Source organism: Macaca fascicularis, chromosome 15 (genome assembly GCF_037993035.2).
Source record: "Macaca fascicularis isolate 582-1 chromosome 15, T2T-MFA8v1.1".
Taxonomy (NCBI): Eukaryota; Metazoa; Chordata; class Mammalia; order Primates; family Cercopithecidae; genus Macaca; species Macaca fascicularis.
The window spans coordinates 100,703,761-100,712,482 of record NC_088389.1 but is presented as its reverse complement, the minus strand read 5'-3'; the positions used below and the strand labels follow the sequence as shown (position 1 = coordinate 100,712,482).

At 39.6% G+C, this 8,722-nt stretch overlaps 1 long non-coding RNA gene across 1 annotated transcript; it reads left to right on the top strand.

Annotated features, from left to right (window-relative positions):
• Positions 1–7,114: 7,114 nt before the first annotated feature.
• LOC141408701 (uncharacterized) lies at positions 7,115–8,185 on the top strand. The gene is made up of 2 exons (XR_012425005.1): positions 7,115–7,286; positions 7,406–8,185. It is a non-coding gene; the product is annotated as an uncharacterized lncRNA (long non-coding RNA).
• Positions 8,186–8,722: the final 537 nt, after the last annotated feature.

The window sequence follows — 8,722 nt, the reverse complement described above, 5'->3', positions numbered from 1 at the left end:
CTTCATATTGGAATCCCACAATGTCAGCCTTAAACCAAATTGTGAAATAGGCACTGTTTACTACTCTCATCTTTCTTTCTGCTTTTCATTCTGCCTTCCAAAGCCCTTTCTTCCTGTAGTCCATTTTTGCAGTGAGGCCAGCCTCCCCACTCCCCACGACAGGCATAAGATTCTTCTTTTCCTCTACCTCATCCTCCGTCTAAATGCAATTGAGGAAGAAAGCAAAGCAAATGCGATTGATTCACATTAGTTGTGAATGACTGGCTGGACACAGGGGATCACGCCTGTAATCCCAGCACTTTGGGAGGCCGAGGTGGGCAGATAACTTGGGCTCAGGAGTTCAAGACTGGCCTCGGCGACATGGTGAAACCCTATCTCTACCAAAAATACAAAAACTGGCTGGGCATGGTGGCACATGCCTGTGGTCCCAGCTATTCAGGAGGTTGAGGTAGGAGGAGCACTTGAGCCTGGGAGGAGGAGGTTGCTGTGAGCTGAGATAGCACCACTGCACTCCAGCCTGGGTGAAAGAAGACCCTGTCTCAAAAAGAAAAAAAAAATGAGAATGACTGATGGCCTTCCCAAGGTACTCACAGTTTAAAAATTGGCACACTCTACACAGTAAATTTTAGAAAAATTTTTCTCAAGATCTGAACTACTTTATCTTCACAAAAGCAGATGATTATATTGAATTTAAACTTCCAGTCTCAATACAGATTTAAACACTAACCCACTGAAAAAACATTTATTGGCTACCTATGAAATGGAAGGTACTGTGTTGGGGATGAGCAGGCGAAGAAGGAATCCTTGCTTGTATGTGTTACAGTAAAAGAACCTGCAGTCGCCATTAGGAGGAGTCCATTGGTCGCCCAGGGGCAGCACTGTTCTGTTGGTCCAGCGTTTTGTCTGTGTCAGAGAAGGAGAAAGGGGGAGGGCAGGGTGACTGGAAGGCTTTGCCAGAAGCGCCTATTCCTATTAGCTTTGTTCCCCACTCCCTGCCGGACCCCTGAGGCATTTGAGTTTACTACCCTGGTCTGAGAAGATATTCTTGCAATACATATTAGATATATTTTATAATGCTGGAGATGATTTTAGAACGTTGGAGATTTTTGTTAAAATATAAAACAATAACAAAATGTTAAAATGAAAAATGTTAAAATATAAAGCAATAACAAAACATTAAAATGCAACACTGAAAAATGAGCTTCCTTAGAGCATGAAGACACCAAAAGGATTGGTTCCATTCACTCTACCTTCCCACCCTCCTAAAAATGTGTGTGCTAAGAATTAAGCTACCAATGTTTTATTTCTCCTTTTGTGTTCCTTGCAACTTCTGTGACCCCAGACAAGTTACTTTGCCTTTCTGGGTCTGTTTGCTTATCTGTAGAGAGAGAATTTGGATCCTAGAGCGGTCAAATCCTTTTAGGTCAAATAATGTTCTAATGCTGCTGTAATTCTTTGCTGTCTCACAGACTCCAGTGAAATTTTAATAAAAGACCTTGGCATTTTTTTCACTGGTTACATGACTCAGGAATCTATCCCAAAGAAATACAAAATAAAGGTTGTCAGAGAAAACAGCAGACTTTCATTTCCTGGGTAAAATGCTTACTCTAGGATCAAAGAATCCCAATATAAAGAAAGCGCAAGGAACTATAGAAGGGTAAAGATCAACAGAAAGCATAGCTGATCATATGTAGTGTATTTCTAAAAGTGTAAGTTCATATGTACTAGATGCTTTTTTGGAACCAAAAATGAAATTTAAAGTGTCAAAAGTATTTTTAAAGTTATCTTTTATGTTTCAGGTCTCAAAATCACCAAATAAAAATATGGCTTGTCTCATGAGGCTGCATTAACAGGTTTCCAAGTAGACAATTTCCCCTATGTAGCTTGAGACTGAGGTCTAAAATTAGGTACTTAGCACAGAAAGGGAAACTTTTGTACTAGCCTCTCCCTTACTAGAGGGTGGAGAGGTTATGGTTCAGGAAAAGAATTCGAAGTCTCTTAGAAGCGAGTGGCTTTTTCAAGAGAAAAAGGAATGATGAGCACGCTCAGTGAGGTTTATAGGTGACAAGTCCAAGACAGGAAGCAGCCTGGTGACAGAGGCCACAGCTGGTGGACTAGTCGTAAATAGACCAGTGCTTAATTCCCAAGCATGGGCCAGCTTGCAAGTCCCCCTCTCCACATACTGCTATCAGGGATCTATGTATGGGAAAGAGGATAGAAGAAATAATTAGAATCATAAGATACTAGTTAGAGTGTTAGAACCAAAAGAAAATCCAGACTTGCTAGTGTCACTACCTGATTACACAGATGGAGAAATGAGGCCCAGAGAGGGAAAATGCAACCTCAAGTAACTCCCTCCTAGCATAACTGGCTTCCAAACCCAGGTCTTCAGACTCCCAAATTCACTTTTCACTACCAAAAAAAAAAAAAAAAAAAAACAAACCTTGCTTGAGCAGCAAATCCCTGGGTTGAAAATATTTGCAAATACGTGACCTAACCTCCCTGAGCTTGCCTGCATGCGGACAATGCAACAGAACCCCATTCAAGTCAATCTTAGTAACATATCAATTGGTATGAAATAATTCACTCTTTCCTTCCTCTGCAGACTCTATAAAATATAATTGCTGAGGAATGCTGTTATCATTCATCACTGTGATATCAATGTTTAGTTTGTCATGTTACTTTTATGAGGAGACTTCAAAAATTTAGTGGAAAAATTGAATTAAAAGATAAAAATAAAAACCATAAACCTTCTCAACATAAGCCCCATGAAAGTTAAGAAGACACTTTTGTAAGTGATGATACCAGCCATTCATTTCATCTGTAAAGAATTGAGGGTCCTGGGAATTTAACCATGTCAGTGCAGTCCTTTTTACATTTTTTTTTTTTTTTTAGATGGAGTCTTGCTGTGTTGCTCAGGTTGGAGTGCAGTGGTGCGATCTCGGCTCACTGCAACCTCCGCCTCCCGGGTTCAAGCGATTCTCCTGCCTCAGCCTCCCAAGTCATTGGGATTACAGGTGCACACCACAACACCCTGCTAATTTTTGTATTTTTAGTAGAGACAGGGTTTCACTGTGTTGGTCAGGCTGGTCTCAAACTCCTGACTTCGTGATCCAAATGCCTCATCCTCCCAAAGTGCTGGGATTACAGGCATGAGCCACCATGCCTGGCCCCTTTTTACATTATTAACTGACCAAAAAAAATGGGTGCTCTTTAAAGATTTTTTTTAAGATTAGGAAACAAACAAACAAAAAAAATCAGAAGGAGCCAAATCAGGGCTGTAAGGTGGATGCCTAATGATCGCCCATTGAAACTCTGGCAAAATTGCCCTTGTTTGGTGAGAGAAATGAACAGGAGCATTGTTGTGGTGGAAAATGACTCTCTAGTGAAGCTTTCCCAGACATTTTTCTGTTAAAGTTTTGGCTAACCTTCTCAAAACACTCTCATAATAAGCAGATGTTATCATTCTTTGGCACTCCAGAAAGTCAACAAGCAAAATGCTTTGAGCATCCAAAAATCTGTTGCCACGACCTTTGCTCTTGACCACTTTCGCTTTGACTGGGCCACTTCCACCTCCTGGTAGCCACTGCTTTGATTGTGCTTTGTCTTCAGGATCATAGTGGTAAGGCCGTGTTTCATCTCCCGTTACAATTCTTCAAAGAAATGCATCAGGATCTTGATCCTAGTTGTTTAAATTTCCCATTGAAAACTCTGCTCTTTTCTGCCCCTGATCTAGGTGCAACGATTTTGGTACTCTTCAAGTGGAAAGTTTGCTCGATTTAAATTTTCCAGCCAGAATAGGGTAAGCTGAACCAGTTGAGATGTCCGTGGTGTTGTGTATTGTTTCTGCTGTTAGTTGTTGGTCCTCTTCAATTAGGGCACAAACAAGATGATTTTTTTCCTTGCAAATTGATGTGCATGGTCTGCTGCGGAGTGCTTCATCTTCAACATCATCTCGACCCTTCTTAAAACAAGTTATCCATTTGTAAATTGCTGATTTCTTTGAGACATACACTTTTTGTAAATCGTTAATGCTTTCACCATTCTTTCACCAAGCTTCACCATCAATTTGATGTTTGTTTTTGCTTCAATTTCAGCAGAATTCATTTTGCTGTTATATGGACTTTTTCAAACGGATGTCTTATCCTTCTTAGTGCCTCGAGCTAGATCCTGTTCACACGTGTTATAACAAATTAGCATGAGTTTATTTTGGTGCCAAAAAAGACATTGGAAGCCATGCATAATTTTTCCATAGTACACATTTTCCATGAACTTTTTGAACATCCCTTGTATTGTATCCCTAAAATGTCTGGGCTAGAAGTTGAGTCCCAGAGACAGTTGCAAAACTAGATTGACTCAAATGGTACACTGTAGTGGGAACCACTTGCAACTTATATTAATAGGATTATTATCAGTGTGAGACGGGTTCAGTTGTCATGCTGAGGGGTCAATTAGTGAAGAGGACAGAACTGAGGCACCTTAAGTCAATTCTGCAAATGATAAGATGGGGCTACCAACTAAGTTCAGAATGCTGTCAATTCCCAAGTGGCCAATTCCCAACAAAATCCCAACAGTGCCCACAGCTAGTGGAAAGATATTATCTACAGCTATGCTCACTCCTAGCAAAGATAAACATTTACCCTCCCTTTCCCCAACTTGTTATTCCTCCCCATCCCTACCCCCCTAGTCTCTTTGCCTTGATTAATAGAGTTTCTCTATTCATAGTAGAAAAAAGTAGGACTCTGTCAATTCTGTATGTCACAATGGGCCCCCATTAGGTGTTGTTTCCTGACCAAGCTTTCCTGGTTAAATTCCAGCTGGACCCCAGTTCCGTGTGTGCTGTTACATGGTCTAAGACAAATCAGTCTCTCTGGGTTTCAGGTTCCCTTATCTATAAAGCGGACTAGATAATTCCAGGTCTCTAACTCTAAAATTCTCAAGATTTAGTAACATTTTTCTGATCTTACAAGTGGCAGCAAACTTCTAAAGCAAAACCTTGCCATTGTTTATTAAATGTATAAGGCAGTAAAGACAATGAAAGGTCAAGTTGTATGTTTTTGAAAAATATTTCTATTCTTGTGATATACTCTAAACATTTCATTTTATGCTATCCTTATTGTCCATTACAGCAACAAGGACACAAGAAACATCTGAAATTATGAGTTAATGACCACGACAGAACATAATCTTACATTAAATGAAGTCAATATTAGGTTCCCTATCAATGACTAGGTAATAGCTCCTTCTACAGAGACAAAATCTGAATGAAACGATAACTAAGATGGGCCAGTTTTGCATCCCAGAAGATATCATGGGGCAGTCACGGGTGTCTAAGGTATCTGCAGTTGGGTCATTCATATCTATCTATCTATCTATCTATCTATCTATCTATCATCTATCTATCTAATCATCTATCATCTATCTATCTATAATCTATCTACTATCATCTATCCATCATCTATGTATCATCCATCTATATATATATCTCTCTCTCTATCATCTATCCTCCAGCTAACATCTATCTATCATCTATTCATTTTTGCATTTATTCTTTTATAATTTTTATAACTTAAGGTAGCTTATATAAGTTATTAAGCAACCCAAGCATGTTTCTTTTTTTATTAAGACAAGTTACTAGAGGGTACAAAGTAACAAGGAAAAACGTTGCAACACTAGTATACTGTTCTTCTTTTGATAGTCATAACTCACTCTTGGAACTCAGCCATATACAGCCAATAATCCAAATTAGGAAACTTCCCATAAAGAACCAGTTGTAATTTAAAATACTACTGAAAGTAGCCGTCTGTGCATAAGTAGACACTCATTCCCCTACCCATGGAATAAGAGAAAGGAAAAGTAAGAGTCATTAACATTTGCTGTCAATACATTCATTAACATTAGAGATGTTAGTTCAATGTGTTAATGTTTATCTTGTATGCAAATTCTTACATAATTCTTTGGTCTTGAACAATTGCAAAGTATATAAAGTAGAGACCCTCTTAAACCTAGACACACATTTCGGCACAAATGCAACGCTCCCAGAACTGAGTGGTCTGGAGTTACACATTTTTTACACATAGAGAATGATCATTCTTGTCCCTTTGCTAGGGACCCTAGCCCTCACTTTCCTCCAGGTGTCAAAGGATGCTGCATCTATCTTAGATAAATGCACAGATGGGCAAATCTGAATAGATATTTTTTATTCTACAAAATGTGGCAATGTGATACAACTTGAAAATTCTAATGTTTTCATCACAGCCCTGGGCTATCACCTTGCTACTACCTAAAAAAGCCTGAAATCACCTCACATTGGAAATCACCCCACACATCTTTTTAATAGCCATGAGACTATACCTCTAGATAAAATGTTCTAGTTCTGTCTGCAGCAGTTTGGCAATAGAAGGTTGCAGCCTTCTCCTCATCCATTTTGTTTTTTTTAGTAGAGATGGGATCTCACTATGTTGCCCAGGCTGGTCTCAAACTCCTGGGCTCAAGTGATCCACCCACCTCTGCCTCCTAAAGTGCTGGAATTACACACATGAGCCACTGTGCCCAGCCATCCTTTTCTTTTTCTAAGTTAAAGTGGAATCTGCAAAACTACTTATGCCAGATTCAGTTTATTGAATGTTTATTGAGTGATTACTATGTAATTGATAGCTCGATAGCTGGCCTAGCAGATGCCAACTATGACTGCACTTTACAGTCACCTGGGAAACTTAAAAAAAAAAAAAGGGATGTGCCAGCACCCAATGTTTAAGAGATTCTGATTTAATTGGTCTGTAATGGGATTTAGGCATTAGAGCTCCCCTGATGTTTATAATGGGCTGCCAGGGTTGAGAACAACTGAACTAGGTCCTGGAGGCACAGAAATGAACATGGCAAACCCCTCCCTTCATGGTCTTTGGATAATTTATGACTGGCACTAACGTTTCACCTTGGGAAAGGCAATCATCAATTTGGGCTTAGGTGACACTGTTTGCAAACGATGGCGATTACTTTGGTAAAAAACATGCACTCTCTGCTAGCCAAATGAATAGCCCCACAAGGTTATTTTTAAATTGTTCTGATTTGTTTCAGTGGCTGTTTCTCAAAGGCACAATTTTCTCTCTTTCAGCTGAAGCGGCCCATTCAACGCTGATAGCCGTTCTTTCCTGCCCGAGGTTCTCTCAGCGCTTAGTTCAGCAACTGGCACAATGACAATACACCATCAATCTTGGCTCAGCCGCAGTAACCCAGCAGAGCTGATCACAGACAGAACATCAATTTTGTCATAGGAGACATGCCTGGTGAGGTGTTTATGACTAAACTGTTCATGAGACTTTGCTGCAAATGCTATTGTTAATCACATGGGATAGATTAAAAATATCCCTCATTTTTTTTTTTTTTCTCTTATCCCATTGAGCAGGAATCAGTGATGTGTTTCACCAACTCAGAGCCTGGGACAATCCTGACTGGTGTTGGAAGCTTCCCTGGAGTCCAGTACAATTGGCCTCTGGGAGCCTGTATCCAAGGGTGCTGCTGTGCCACTGGAACCTCCAGAGAGGAGGAAGGGCAGGCATTTCCTGTCTGCTCTCCTCACTACCCCAACCACCACCACCACCACTGCCTCTGACTTTTCTGTATAAACAAATATTTGCCTCAATGATCCTGTTTGCAGTTAAGTCCTTTGCTGGCTTCAATTCTGCCCTCAAGCTGAGCCTACTTCCTCTCAGCCCCTACCACAGAACCTCTGCTGGTGATAGCAAACAATTACACCAGGGCCATAACCAGCAATTCTGGAGACGGACATTCTCCAATCAGTCTTCCTGTGCTCCCCACTTCACCCACCCAAGTCTGAGCCCAGCACACACACAATGGGTCCCTCTCTCAACTAATGAGATTTCATTTCCATCCTTGTCTTTCAGGCTTACCCATAATATTTGTGGGGTCCACGGCAAAAGGCCAAATGATGCCTCTCACATTGTAGATGTAAGCATCTAAAAGTTACAACTCAAATCAACTAACTGTTAAATAACATACATTTTATCCCCCTACCTTGATAAATACACACTCTTGTAATGACATTTGCTTTTCCTTTACAGCTACTTAACTGAATTACATTTTTGTATTTTCTACATTTATCATGATTTCAACCTGTACTCATTCCCAATGATATAAAATATTAAAATATAATTTATCATAAGTACACAAATCTTGAATATATCTTATCAAACATTTAAATTAAATGTTAAAAATTAAAATTATTTTTATACTTTTGAGATTGCATTTCTACTGAAATATTCAAAATTTTCTATTAAAATTAGAAAGCAAGACACAAATTATACATCATGATATCAAAGTGTTAAGTGTTTAAATAATGCAGAAATGTTAAAATTTGTTTTCCAAATTTATTTGTCAATAAATATTTTAATAAAATTTAATGTATGCAAAATTCTAGGATTCATCTGGGAGGCCAAGGCGGGTGGATCGTCTGAGGTCAGGAGTTCCAGACCAGCCTGGCCAACATGGTGAAACCCCATCTCTACTAAAAATACAGAAATTAGCCGGGCATGGTGACAGGCACCTGTAATCCCAGCTACTTGGGAGGCTGAGGCAGGAGAATCTCTTGAACCCAGGAGGCAGAGGTTGCAGTGAGCTGAGATTGTGCCATTGCACTTCAGCCTGGGCAACAAGAGTGAAACTCCATCTCAAAAAAAAAAAAAAAAAAAAAAAAATTTTAGGA